The sequence below is a fragment of the Camellia sinensis genome, chromosome 11 (genome assembly GCF_055761805.1).
Source record: "Camellia sinensis isolate YWXY chromosome 11, ASM5576180v1, whole genome shotgun sequence".
Lineage (NCBI taxonomy): Eukaryota > Viridiplantae > Streptophyta > Magnoliopsida > Ericales > Theaceae > Camellia > Camellia sinensis.
The window spans coordinates 76,287,971-76,302,318 of record NC_138971.1 but is presented as its reverse complement, the minus strand read 5'-3'; positions in this window follow the sequence as shown (position 1 = coordinate 76,302,318).

Here is a 14,348-nt window from a genome sequence, read left to right as displayed (position 1 = left end):
AGATACGATACCTACGCGACTCGCCTGCGCGCACCAGCCTCAATTGAACCGTACATACAATATCGTGCCTGCAAAAAAGAGAAATTGCAACAAGTACAATATGCTACCAACATACATCCAATGTGATTCTGGAAGTTTGACACACGCAGTGCCGGTGAGTGAATGCATTGCAATGCAAGAGTGGGACATGCGTGACAACGCATGCTCAAACATAGAGGTATGCCAATATCAAGAAATGTGCATAAAAATGCAAGTATGCGCATGAGAATGCAAGTTATGTGCATGATAGTACAAAACGAGCATAAGTCAGGGTGTTCATTTGTTATAAAACAACGAGTACGGAAATGCGTGTTTCGGGGAAGGCAACTCGATCACGGCCTCCGATCCGCTTCCCGGAAAGGCTACAACACATTCAAAAGGGATACACTTCGATTTCGATGAATGATGATGAGACATATGTCAGAACTTGAAGCTGAAGTCCCGACGGATCATTTCGCGACAGAAAGTGCACTTTCCTTGAACTTTTTCAGGTCCCGGGAACTCCAATCTTCCTCAAAATTTGCAGAGAGCTAGGTGGGCCTGTGGGGGACATGGCCGGCCGGTTATATGGGAAGGGGGAGGTGGCCAACCGGTTTTCCAAAAAGCAAATAGCTGGCCGGCCAGTTTTCCAAAAAGCAAATGGCTGGCCGGCTAGAAAAGGTGGCCGGCCGGCCATCTGCCCAAATCCGGGGGCACTTTGGTCCTTTCACCTTCTTTCTTTATGCTCCTTCAACCAAGACCTTGAGCCTATATAAGGCAGCCGAGATCTCCTCCTCTCTTGTCTCCTACAACACTTTCTCCTCCAGATCTGAGTTCTATACGCGTTTTCCAACGCCCCACGCAAATTGTTTCCGCAAAAATATTCAGTTTCAAGCACTTTGAAGCGATTAAATTTCGGTTTCGGAGCTTCTTTTCGCATTTTCGCCACTTGAGGTAAGTTTGTCTCAATATTTGGAAGATTTTCTCGGGAGTTGAATTTTGTTGACTTTTTCCTTTCCCGAGAGTTGACTTTTGTTGACTTTTTCCAATTTTGGCTCATTTTCGCTCGTTTTTGCTCTTTTTGCAGATTCTTTGAAAATGGCGGGTAATTCCCCCCACGGCGGAGGTTTGCCAGGTGCCGGGGACGATTTTGATCCCATGACCCTACCCCCGACGACCCGACCTTTTATTCCTGGGAGGTACAATCCTCCAGCACATGTCCTTCCGCGTGCCGTTTTCCGTCACTTCACTAGCTTTGACGAGCGAGCACCTGGGGATCTGCTTCTCCGAGAGCCGGAGCATCACCTCTCTCATGAGGCCCGAGAGGTATTTACTTTGTTTTCTGCATTTTTCGTACATTTCGCACCTTTGCCATGCTTGAACACGCAATTTAGCTTATGACATAGTACTTTGCTTGCATCCTGAACATGTAGTTTAAACATTCGAATTTCTGAACACTCGGCTCGTTAATTAATTGCGAACGCACAGCGCACTAGTTTAGAGGTGAACACACGGCTCAAACACTGATTTGCCGAACACACGGCCCGAATTCGAAAGTGAACACACAGCCCACACTTTAAATTTTCTGAACACACAGTCCAGATTAGAACAGTGAACACGCAGCCCACACTGATAGAAAGTTGAACACGCAGCCCAAACTTTAAATTTTCTGAACACACAGCCCAGATTAGAACAGTGAACACGCAGCCCACAGTGATAGAAAGTTGAACACGCAGCCCAAACTTTAAATTTTCTGAACACGCAGCCCAGATTAGAACAGTGAACACGCAGCCCACACTGATAGAAAGTTGAACACGCAGCCCAAACTTTAAATTTTCTAAACACGCAGCCCAGATTAGAACAGTGAACACGCAGCCCACACTGATAGAAAGTTGAACACGCAGCCCAAACTTTAAATTTTCTGAACACGCAGCCCAGATTAAATAGTGAACACGCAGCCCACACTGATAGAAAGTTAAACACGCAGCCCAAACTTTAAATTTTCTGAACACGCAGCCCGGTTGAATAGTGAACACGCAGCCCACACTGATAGAAAGTTGAACACGCAGTCCAAACTTTAAATTTTCTGAACACGCAGCCCAATTGAATAGTGAACACGCAGCCCACACTAGTTGAAATTTGAGCACGCAGCCCAAACTTTAAATTTTCTGAACACGCAGCCCAGATTAAAATAGTGAACACGCAGCCCACACTAGTTGAAATTTGAGCACGCAGCCCAATTGAATAGTGAACACGCAGCCCACACTAGTTGAAATTTGAGCACGCAGCCCAAACTTTAAATTTTCTGAACACGCAGCCCAGATTAAAATAGTGAACACGTAGCCCACACTAGTTGAAATTTGAGCACGCAGCCCAAACTTTAAATTTTCTAAACACGCAGCCCAGATTAAAATAGTGAACACGCAGCCCACACTAGTTGAAATTTGAGCACGGAGCCCAAACTTTAAATTTTCTGAACACGCAGCCCAGATTAAAATAGTGAACACGCAGCCCACACTAGTTGAAATTTGAGCACGCAGCCCAAACTTAAGTTTTCTGAACACGCAGCCCAGATTAAATAGTGAACACGCAGCCCACACTGATTGAAAGTTGAACACGCAGCCCAAACTTAAATTTTCTGAACACGCAGCCCAGATTAAATAGTGAACATGCAGCCCACACTGATTGAAAGTTGAACACGCAGTCCAAACTTAAGTTTTCTGAACACGCAGCCCAGTTGAATAGTGAACATGCAGCCCACACTGATTGAAAATTGCTTATACTGAACACACAGTTCGTACACTTTACTTCTGAACACACGGCTACTTCATTTTATTTGCATGCAGCTTATTTCACTTCATCGGCACACAGCCCATTTCATTTCATTGGCACGCAGCCCAGTTCATTTCATTGGCACGCAGCCCATTTCATTTCATCGGCACACAGCCCATTTCATTTCATTGGCACGCAGCCCAGTCATTTCATTATTGACACATGTATTCATTCTAAATGCAAGTTGGTTCTCGCAGTGTGTGGGGGTATGGCTTCACCGCCGCGCGGGACTGGTACGCTGAGCTCCCGGAGGGTGTCCGAGGCTTAGTAGACTTGGCAGGGTTCGGGCCCTTCTGCGTCGGGTTGTCACGTTGTCCTGCCAGGAGGACACTGATGGCAGCCTTGGTAGAGAGATGGTGGGACACCACCAACTCCTTTCATTTCTCTGCCACTGAAGACATGACCATGACGCCTCTGCAATTCGCTGTGTTGACTGGCCTGGATATAGGAGGTTGGTCCATCCCCTATGACGAGGACATGGGCGAGTGGGAGGCCGCCTAGACATATCTATTGGGGGCTCGCCCGCCTGTTGACAGGGTTTCTGGGAGAGTCCGATACACTTGGTTCTCGTCCCACTTTCAGCGGGCGGAGATGGTGCCCGAGACTCCTGAGGAGACGGAGCAGTACGCCCGTGGTTTCCTTATGTTCCTCTTCGGGACTACCCTGTTTGCCGATAGAGGGAACACAGTCGGGTTATATCTGTTGAGCGCTCTGGTTGACCTATCACAGGTCAGTCGATATGACTGGGGTGGCGCCGGCCTGGCTACCCTTTACTTTTATATGAGCGCGACCTCCCGCGGGCGGGGCGATTTACTTGGCGGCTACTGGAGAGCCTGGGAGGTACTTTCCTGTCCCCTTGATTTACATTTCTGCTTTTCATTACTTGTACATTGCACTCACAGCGCACTTTTACAGTCTGTATTTTGCTTTCAGCATTTCGTACTTACATTCTGCACTGCTTTTCTCAGCTATGGGTCTATGTATACTTCCCAGCATTAGCCCCAGAGTTGGAGGTGGCAGGGCTTCCCATGACCCCATATTCTCTGGTGTTCGAGGGCCCACACCGGCCGACACCTCGAGAGACCCTCCTTTACCTGCGACAGTACTTTGACACTGTGCGACATTCAGAGGTACCTCAGAACTTTCAGTTCCTTTCATTTTCATCTTTGAAATGCTCTGTATATTCTCGATTTCTGATTGGTTTATGCATTTATCATCCGCAGATCACATGGCAGCCCTAGGTGTCCCTGGGTGATGGTCTCCGACTTCAGTATACCGGAGGGTCGGACATCTCCCAGTATAGGGTCCTGCTCGAAGGGCCGGTTGGCAGGGCATGGTTTCTGGGGGAACGCTTTCCGCGTCAGGTATGGGGGTATCTTTCTCAGGATCCTCCCACAGTACCCCCAGTCAGTATGCGGACTGCTGACAGGCTCTCTTACTCGGAGGTAGTCGGCGCCATGCTGGGTAGTGATGCTTTACTATATATTGAGGAGGGGGACTACGCCACTTACCGTCACATATATTTGATGCCTCCATTGACGGGAGCTCGTATCCCGATGATGAGGCCTGCCGGTATGTCATCCTCGGGCCAGGCTCGGGCTCGGGCTGCAGACGCCCCTTCTGCCAGCGGGGCTGGTACATCTAGAGGTGGGGGTAGACCGGTTCCTCCGGTTACTCCGACCTATCCTCATCCGGGATGGCCGGACATGCCGTTCGAGTTGACGGGATGGCGTTTCGGGACTCCACTTCCTGACCATAGATATGTCAGGGATCCTGATTCGCCACCAGTATGATTTATAGTTTTGATTTATCAGTCGGGTACTTGGACATTCATTCCTTTACTGATAGTTTTGCCTTTGTATCTACAGCCTCCGGTTGAGTATGTGGACGAGATTCTCGGGGTGATGGCCTCGCTTGAGGGCATGGTCCTTCGGAGAGAGACACATTTATCCGCTATGGGTGCGCAGGTACCGTTCATCTTTCTTGTATTTATCATATTTCTGATGACACACTGGTTTTAAGCATTCTTCTGCATTGTAGAGCACATTCGACACACACCCCACTCATATACTGTACTCGCATCTGATTTTCATATTTGAACTGATGTATTGAATTTTTTTATTTTCAGATACCTCCTATATATGCTCCGCCGCGGGCCGGGCCACCTGGGTCCTCTTGGGGAGCTGGGCCATTTGGGTCTTCTTACGGAGCTGGGCCATCTGGGCCTTCTTACGGAGCTGGGCCATCTGGGCCTTCTTAGGGAGCTGGGCCATCCAGGCCTTTCCGAGGAGCTAGGCCATCCAGGCCTTTTCGCGGAGCTCGAGGAGGGCCTGTCCGCAGATGCAGGGCTCACGTTGTAGAGGCGGAGCCTGATGAGGAGGAGGAGGAGGAGGAGGAGGCCACAGATCGTCAGTCCGAGACGTCTGCCGAGGAGGAGGGCTCCGGTCTTGGTCCGGGGAGTGGGGATGAGGTTGAGGGGAATCCTGAAGACGACGGTTTTGACCCAGATGATGATGATGGTGCAGAGGCTGTCACGCAAAAGCGGATGAGGAGTGCTTCTCATTCCCGCTCCCGAGGACATTGATGCTGTTGTTTCCTACTTTATTTTTCTTTTACTAGTAGTTTGTAGCACTTTGCACATTGTTAGGCAGTTTTATTTTTCGTAAAACTTGTACCTTTGTTTGTTGTAAAGCATGATGGAATGAAATAGCTTTTGAAAAGGTGTTTGTATTTTAAACTTTTAGCATCGTATCGCATCATTTTATTTTGCACAAAAATGAAATTGAATGGGAATATGCATTGTGTAATCACCAAGTCAGGTAGTGAACCGACGCAACAAACTAAGCAACTCAACTTACTAAGATATAACAGGACCTTAGGAAGTTTACAACTCGATAAGCAAAATGCAACAACGTTGACAACGCAAATAAACAAGACTTTAAACAAAGATTGTTCAAACAGAGAACAATGACTCGAAAACACGAAACACGTCCGCTTGACAAACAACTCGATAAGCAAAACAACAACTCGATAATCAAAACAACAACTCGATAATCAAAACTACAACTCGATAATCAAAACTCAGCAATAACAGAGTGTACTTCGGACGATCTGGGCACCGGAACGCATCCGAAACGGAGGGAGATGAAGGCCTTTGACTCTCCCGTTGCATGGAAATGCTTGAAACTTTCCCTCGAAGAGTAAAACAGGGCCAAGGAGAGACACTGCAGCATTGCCGGCCACCTTTGGGAGCCGGCCGGCCAATTTTGTGGAGAGAGACAGCTGGCCGGCCATTTTTGTAAAAAGTAAATGGCTGGCCAGCCAGAAAAGGTGGCCGGCCGGCCACTTATTCCTGCAGCCACCTGGTTTTTGACACATGTCCCCGTGAATAGTGTTTTTCCCTCTATAAAAGTCTCAACTTCGGGAGCATTCATTTCATCTTAGTTTTAGACAAAGATGGAGGCGTTTCTCGCGGAAAATCTTACATCTTGGATCTCTTCTCTAGATGGTTCGGAAAAGCTGAACTTCCGGGGTTTCGGTTTGAATGCACTATTCACGCTGAGTCGTACTCCGCTATATCTCCCTTTTCTCCATGCCGCGGCAAGGTTCTGGAACCCAGTGACGCACGTTTTTAGCTTCGGCGACCAAGAGGTATGTCCTACTTTCGAAGATTTTCAGGTTTTGATGGAGTCTGAATGCTCTGAAGTGATCTTGCCCCAACTCCGTTTTGGCCACGCCCAGGCTTTAGGGCGGATATGTGGGCTCACGGCGCATGACGCTCGATCTCTGATCTGCAGTGGGGAACTGGACATCCTCGGCTTGATCCATCGTTTTTCTGACGCCGGTGACCGCAGCAACCATTATTGGCAGGGTTTCCGGCAACATGCCCTCTGCTTATGTTTGTTGTCTCACTTTCTGCTTTCCTCGGGCTTCGGCGGGGCTAGCATTCGCCTGATTGAGGTTGCCCAAGGCTTGAGAGAAGGAAAGAGCTGTATTGCCACGACCTTGGCCGAGACACTGATGGGCTTAGATTCTGTTTATCGCCGGGAGGCGACTAGGTTTGCTGGGAGTCCACTGCTACTGCAGGTAATGTTTCCCACCCAACCTTACATGTATATATTTGCTCACATCACTCGACCCTCAGGCTCGGTTTTTCTCACAAAACCCTTGTCTTGCTTTTCTCTCATCGTACATCTCTCTGTTCTTTATTCTCTCATTTTCCATCCCTCCCCTAGGTACGGTTAATGGATAAGTTGCAGGTTGCGGACTCTTGCCCGGCCTATTCAGCTCGAGGCTACTTCTTTCGGCAGCGCCTAGTCAATGCTCTTGACGAAAGGTGGTGGTTTGATTGGATGTGCAATTTGTCCGCAGACCGCATCGCTTGGCGTTGTCCTTGGCTCAACCTCCCGGCAATGAGCTATAGTATGTCCCGGCTGATTGGGATCCAATTGATTGGACTAACCCACTGCGTATTCTATTTTCCGTTCCGGTTCCTGCGTCAGTTTGGTCATGATCAGACCTGCCCACCGGAGGGGATTGAGTACCCAGCTGCTTTCCCGGTCCGGGGTGCACAGCTTGCCCGATATGCCACAGCATGGAGGACTAGAGAGCTCCTGGCCCCTGCTTCTTCTTTCAGTTGCACTTTGTCCGATGAGTGCTTGGATTGGCTCAATGAGGAGGCACAGGTTGGGCCTAGCTTGGCATCAGATGCTTCGTCCAGCTCTGGGAGGGGACGCAGAGATACTTGATTCAACTATGCCCCAAATTTATTGCTTTATTAGTATTTTCAAGTTTTCTTTACGAATGTACTAAAAAGCAACCTCGATTGTAATGCAAGAGCAGGAGGACTCTATTTTGAAATCAATGAAATTGAAGGTTATGGTACTGAAAATTTTCCGCTTTGGTCCAAAAATGGTCTTAGTCGTAAAAAGATTAATTTGAACAAAGTCAACTTTTATTAAAACTTTTCAAAATCATTTTCGATGTCGATCAGAACTGGACACGCCGAAAATCTATCACTGAGACGCACAACCCCAGATCCCCGCAACTGGAAAGTTGCCCCTAGTCTGAGTAACTTTGCACCGTCGCGGCAACGGAAAGTTGCCCCTAGTTTGAACAGCACTGTACCGGAGATCGCGATAAATGCTGATGGATAAAGATGACTGAGATGATCGAAATGGACAGAGTTGATCGGGGAAAAGTTTATGGCTGAACTTCAAGGTGAAGTTGCCTACGTATCCCAAAGATGGGAATCAAGCCTTACGTAGTTCAGGCTGAAGTTCACTCGAGTATTTTCACTCTCCTTTTGCGCTCTAACTTTTGCCAAGGCCGCCCTTTGCGGGTTTTCAACCTTGCGAGCTCAGTTTTTATATTTTCTAATTTTTTGTGCTCTGACTTTTGCCTAGGTCACCCTTTCGGGTTTTCGGCCTAGCGAGCCTCTCAAGGATAGTATTTCTTCAACTTGTCCATATTGATCGGTTGTGAGAACTCCAAGCCATCTAGATCCATCAGAACCACAGCTCCACCTAACCAGATAGCTTTGATGATGTAAGGACCAGTCCAATTGGGTTTGAACTTGCCCCTTGGGTCGTGGATGGGAGCTCGGTTGTCTTTGAGCACCAAATCTCCTTCTTTCAGATTCCTGGACTTAACCTTCTTGTTGAAAGCCCGGGCAATTCTGCGTTGATAGCCTTGGATGTGGTACAGTGCTTTCAATCTTCTTTCATCAAAGAGCATGAGTTCTTCGAATCTGCTTTGCTGCCAATCTGCTTCGGCTATTTGGCACTCAGCCAATACTCGTAACGATGGAACCTCAATCTCGATGGGTAGAATAGCCTCCATTCCATAGACTAATGAATACGGAGTTGCTCTAGTAGAAGTTCTGATTGAAGTCCTATAGCCCCACAGAGCAAATGGCAGCTTGTCTGGCCAATCTCGATAGGTTCCCACCATCTTCTACAGTATATGTTTGATATTCTTGTTGGCGGCCTCGACCGCTCCATTGGTTTGCGGCTTGTATGTAGATGACTTATGGAAAGCCACATTGTATTTCTCCAACAAGTCTATCACTTCTTTCTTGAAGTGGGAACCATTATCTGAAATTATCTCGTTTGGCACCCCGTAGCGACAGATGATGTTGTTTCTAATGAACTTTGCGACGTGCGACGCCTTCAACACCGCGTATGATTGGGCCTCGACCCACTTTGTAAAATAATCTATCGCTACCAGGATAAACTCATGCCCGTTTGACCCTTTCGGGGTAACAGCTCCGATCACATCAATTCCCCAGACTGAAAAAGGCCATGGTGAAGTCATGTTGTACAGCTTTGACGGCGGGATGTTCATGCGGTTTGCATGAATTTGACACTTGTGGCATCGCCGAACAAAACTAATACAATCCTCCTCCATGGTTGACCAGTAGTAGCCCTGTCTGAGGATCTTTCTAGCCAGCATTACCCCATTCATATGTGCACCGCACTCTCCCCCGTGGATGGCCTCCATTAGGCGCTTTGACTCTTCAGCTTCTACACAGAGCTTATGCATTCCCAGATGACCCCTTTTGTACAGCTTACCCCCGCAGATGATAAACTGAGCAGCCATTCTTCTGATGGCCCTCTTATCCTTGGCATTTGCCCCTAGTGGATACGTCTCCTTTTCCAAGAAGTTCCAGATGTCGTAATACCAGGGGTTGCCGTCTTGAGCCTCATCTATGGCGGAAATCGACTCGTATGCTGGCACGAACTTCTGATCAATAATGACTGGACGCATCCGGACTCCGGACGGGATGTCTATCATAGAAGATAGAGTTGCTAATGAATCTGCAAACCTGTTGTTCTCTCTTACGAGGTGGGTGAAATTTAGCTTCTCAAACCGAGGAATTAACAAATCCAAGGTTTGGTGGTAGATTATCAACCTTTCCTCCTTGACTTTCCAATCTCCTTTTGCTTGAGACACAACAAGGTTTGAGTCCCCAATGACGTCCAACCGTCTTGCCCCTAGTTCTAGGGCTGCTTCCAGGCCAGCAATACATGCCTCATACTCTGCTTCATTATTCGAGACTTTGAACCGGAGCTTGAATGCTAAGGGGATACGGGAATCGTCAGGTGCTATCAGCAACACCCCTATCCCATACCCATACTGGTTTGACGCTCCGTCAAAGTACATCGTCCAAGTTTCATCTTCGACGTGCAGAATGGCTTCATCTGGGAATAGGTACTCCACCGCTTCATCCCCCTCAACCGGGTGGTCGGCAAGGAACTCCGCTACCGCTCTTCCTTTTACTGACTTGCGCGTTACATACTTCAAATCAAATTCGAAGAGCAACAGCAGCCAACGAGCTAGCCTACCTGTAAGTGCTGGTTTCTCGAAAAGATATTTGATGGGATCCAAACGTGAAACCAACATTACAGAGTGAGCTAACAGGTAGTGCCGCAGCTTCCTGGTAGCCCATACCAAGGCCAAACAAGCCTTTTCCAGCGGTGTATAGCGGGTCTCGTAATCCAGCATCTTTTTGCTCAGATAGTATATGGCCCTTTCCACTTTGTCTTCTGACTCCTGCGCGAGCATACAGCCCATGGTAGTCTCAGTTACCGAAAGGTACAATATCAACGGTCTCCCCGGCTCTGGTGGTGACAGCATGGGTGGGTTCTGTAGGTACTCTTTGATCTGCTCAAAAGCTGCTTGACATCGGCCGTCCCATTGGAATTTCTTTCCTTTCTTCAGGAGACCAAAAGTGGTTCACAAGTCAAGGTTAATTTAGAGATAAACCGTCTTATGAATTGCACTTTACCTAGAAAGCCTCGCACCTCCTTTTCAGTCCTTGGTGGTGGCATTTCTAAGATGGCCTTGATTTTGGAAGGGTCGACCTCGATGCCCCTTTGTGTAATCAGAAACCCTAGCATCTTCCCTTCTGTAACACCAAACGTGCATTTCTGGGGATTCAGTCGCAGCCGAAACTCTTTGATCCTTTGAAAGAATTTCTGTAAGGCGGTGTAGTGGCCCTCTCTATCTTTGGACTTGACAATCATGTCGTCCACATACACCTCGACCTCTTTATGGATCATATCATGCAATATTGTAGTTGCTGCCCGTTGATACGTAGCTCCAGCATTTTTCAACCCGAATGGCATCACTCTATAACAATATGTACCCCACGGGGTAGTGAACGCAGTCTTCTCCCGGTCTTCGGGTGCCATTACTATCTGATTATAGCCTGAGAAACCATCCATAAATGAAAGCAAGGCGTGTCCTGTCGTGAAATCCACCAATTCATCAATGTGTGGCAAGGGAAAGTCGTCCTTCGGACTGGCCCTGTTCAAATCTCTGAAGTCTACACAGACCCGAATTCTGCCATCCTTCTTTGGCACCGGAACAATGTTGGCCAACCAAGTTGGGTATTCGGATACCAGCAGGAACCCTGCGTCAATTTGCTTGGTGACCTCTTCCTTAATTTTGAGAGCCCAATCCGGGCGGATCCTTCTAAGTTTCTGTTTGACAGGGCGGGCCTTGGGATCAAGAGGGATCCGGTGCTTTACAATCTCAGGATCGATTCCAGGCATGTCTTCGTAGGACCACGCGAAAACATCTTTGAAATCTTTTAATAAAGCGACTAAGCGCTCGCGCTCCTCTGAAGACAACGTGGACCCGATCTGGACCAGCCGCGGGTCCTTCTCAGTACCAACATTCACAGTAGTGATTTCATCCATTAAAGGTTTAACAAATCTTTCCTGCTCTTGATCAATTAACCGTTGCAAAACTGGGGGAATTTCTCCCTCGTTGTTTTCATCAAAATTTTGAAAATCCTGATTTAAGCAATAAATCAAAGGCACAGAAAAATACTCAGAAACCACATCCACATCATTCTCATTAAATATTTCCAAGCCGTCAGATTCCTCTGTTACAACAGACTCAAAAGAAAATGAAAATGACGACCTAGACAGGACTGTGGCATCCGGGTTATCACCCCCAGGAATACCGGACTCAGACTCAGTCGAGCTGGAATCTAATTCCGACGCACAAGATTCGGTAGAATCAGATTCCGGCTCACTACCTGACCCGGAGCTGCTAGATAAAAAGCCTTCTTCATATTGCCAGATGAGAGAAGGTGCGATAGATGCATCCAAGATCGGCGCTGGAAAGCCCGCAGCTATTTCATCTCCAATCATAGAAACCGAAGAGTTATCCCCCAAGCACTCTTCGCCGATCGGAGGATCTGATAGTAGACACGCCAGTGCTACCCCCATTTCAAGCTCTGTGCTCTCAGGATCCACTGCTTCACACTGCCCAACCTCAGTTGGTGGGTCTGTCTGCGCTTCGGCAACGTCATCCCCAGATAATTGTATGTCGAAGAAGATTTCAAAGCCAGGCACGCGCTTCCCCTCCGCATTTAGCCATGGCTCCGGGAAGCCGCAGAATGGAAAATCTTCCCCCTCCCGGACGAAGCGTCCGTTTAGGGTACCCCAGATGGGCCTATGCATTAACTCAAATGGCTTCCCGGCCTTCTTTGCCCTGGCTCTTCTGGCCATTTCCTTTCCTTTCCTCACCCAGTCCTCTTTGGTGGGCAGATAACCCAGTCCAAAGGTGTGAGGGTTGTATGGCACTTCGGCCAACGCTGAGACGCCCTTCCGGCCGCTTCTCCCTAATCCCATCCCGGGAGTATGTTTTAGCTTGTTCATGAGGTAGATAGATTGAGCACTAACGTACATACCCTCATTCACAGCCATGACATTCTGCACAATTCGGGCCTCCGCCAAAGTGAACCCCGACAAAAACACATCCTCCGTGCCGTGCTCGATCTCCAAGACAGGTGTGGATACTTCCGGCGGCGGATGGATTGATGAATTCCCAAAAACGATCGCTACCCCTTTCCCGTGAGGGTACTTTAGCATCTGATGTAGAGTGGAAGAGACTGCTTTGACCTGGTGCAACCATGGTCGCCCCAAAAGTAGGTTAAAGGTTGCGGGAACGTCCAAGATATGAAATTCAATGCTGTGTTGTCCTGGACCAACCTTGGTTTGAATTTTAACAGTCCCCATCACTTCTCTGCTGGTATTGTCGTATGCTCTGATCACTTGGGTAGTTGGGACGAAGTCCACGGGTTTCAACCCGATTGCATATGCCGTTTTGGTCGGGCAGACATTAATCGCAGACCCGGTATCAACAAGTACCACCGGTATCCACTTATCTCTACATTCCACAGAAATATAGAGAGGTTTGTTATGATTTGTGCCCTCAGGCGGTAGTTCCTTGTCCGAAAAGGTTAATGCCGGGGAACCTCCTCCCAGAAAAACCAGCCCAACCAGCTGTTCAGGCGTGGTGTCTATGGAGAGTTTGGACTTGTCCATAGCAGATAGGACAGCTTCCCTATGTACTCGTGATGCCATTAGTAGTCCCCAGATGGAGATGTCTGCTTATATCTTCTTTAACTGTTTCAGCACAGCTTCCTCTTCAATCTGCTTCTCCTTCTGTTTCTCCGCTTCTCTATCCTTCCCGGATGCCTCGGGTTGGTCCAGGTGTGGGGGTTTGAAGTATCGTCCACTTCTCGTCATATGGTCAATCTCATTGAGGTACCAAGTGTCATCCGGTTGATTATTTCCCCAATCTTCATCCGTGTGGGCAAGACATAAATCGTCGTCTTCCCACCACATCCCACTGGCAGCCAATAGGCACCTGTCTGGCTCCGGTCCACTCGCACTCGCAGTATTTTCTGTCTTCGTGCACACAGCACTCTCAGTCCCCTCAGGGCCCTTAGCTTTCCTAGCTCTTTCAGCATCCTCAAACTTTTCTTGTTCCAGCTGCGTCAGTACAGTTGTTTGTTCAACAATTCCCGTATCCATAATGTCCATGTCTCGAGCGGAATTCTTAGCACCGGCGCTCTCCGGCGGTATAACTTGACTTTCGGCCCTTCCGGCCACAGCTGATATCTCTGCCCCTGCCGGGCTCTGTTCTGGTTGGGCTTCCCCCACTACATCTGGTTGATCCTCGAGCCATCCGGTGGCCTCCGCCGATTCCTCATTGTCGAACCAATTGATTGACGCATCCCCCGGTTCCTGGTCATTGAAAAATTACAGGTTGGCAAAGTCCTCCTCTACGGCTGTCAGATCATCTGCCCATAGCCCAGATCCATCTCCCCGGATCATACATAGCTCTCCTGTCTCTGGCAATTCTATACCTAGCCCAATTCGGCTCGTTGATAGGATGTACTCGCTTGGATCATAGGCTCTCTCAGCAAAACTCTGTCCAGTCCCAGATCCAACAATCTCATTCTCTCCCAAAATCTGCCCTGCCCTATCTTTGACGGTTACCACCATCGGTTCTGGTTGGGTTTTGGAGATGTCCACCATGCACAAGAAGTCAGTGCAATCGGGGAGGAGCACCTCCGGCTTGGGTAGATGGGTTAGGGTTATATAGATGCTAGGATCGTAAGATGCGACCCCAGTTTGAATAAAATTGATTCTGTTGGGAGGAGGAGCTTGGTTATGTGGTGAGAGAGGGTTGGT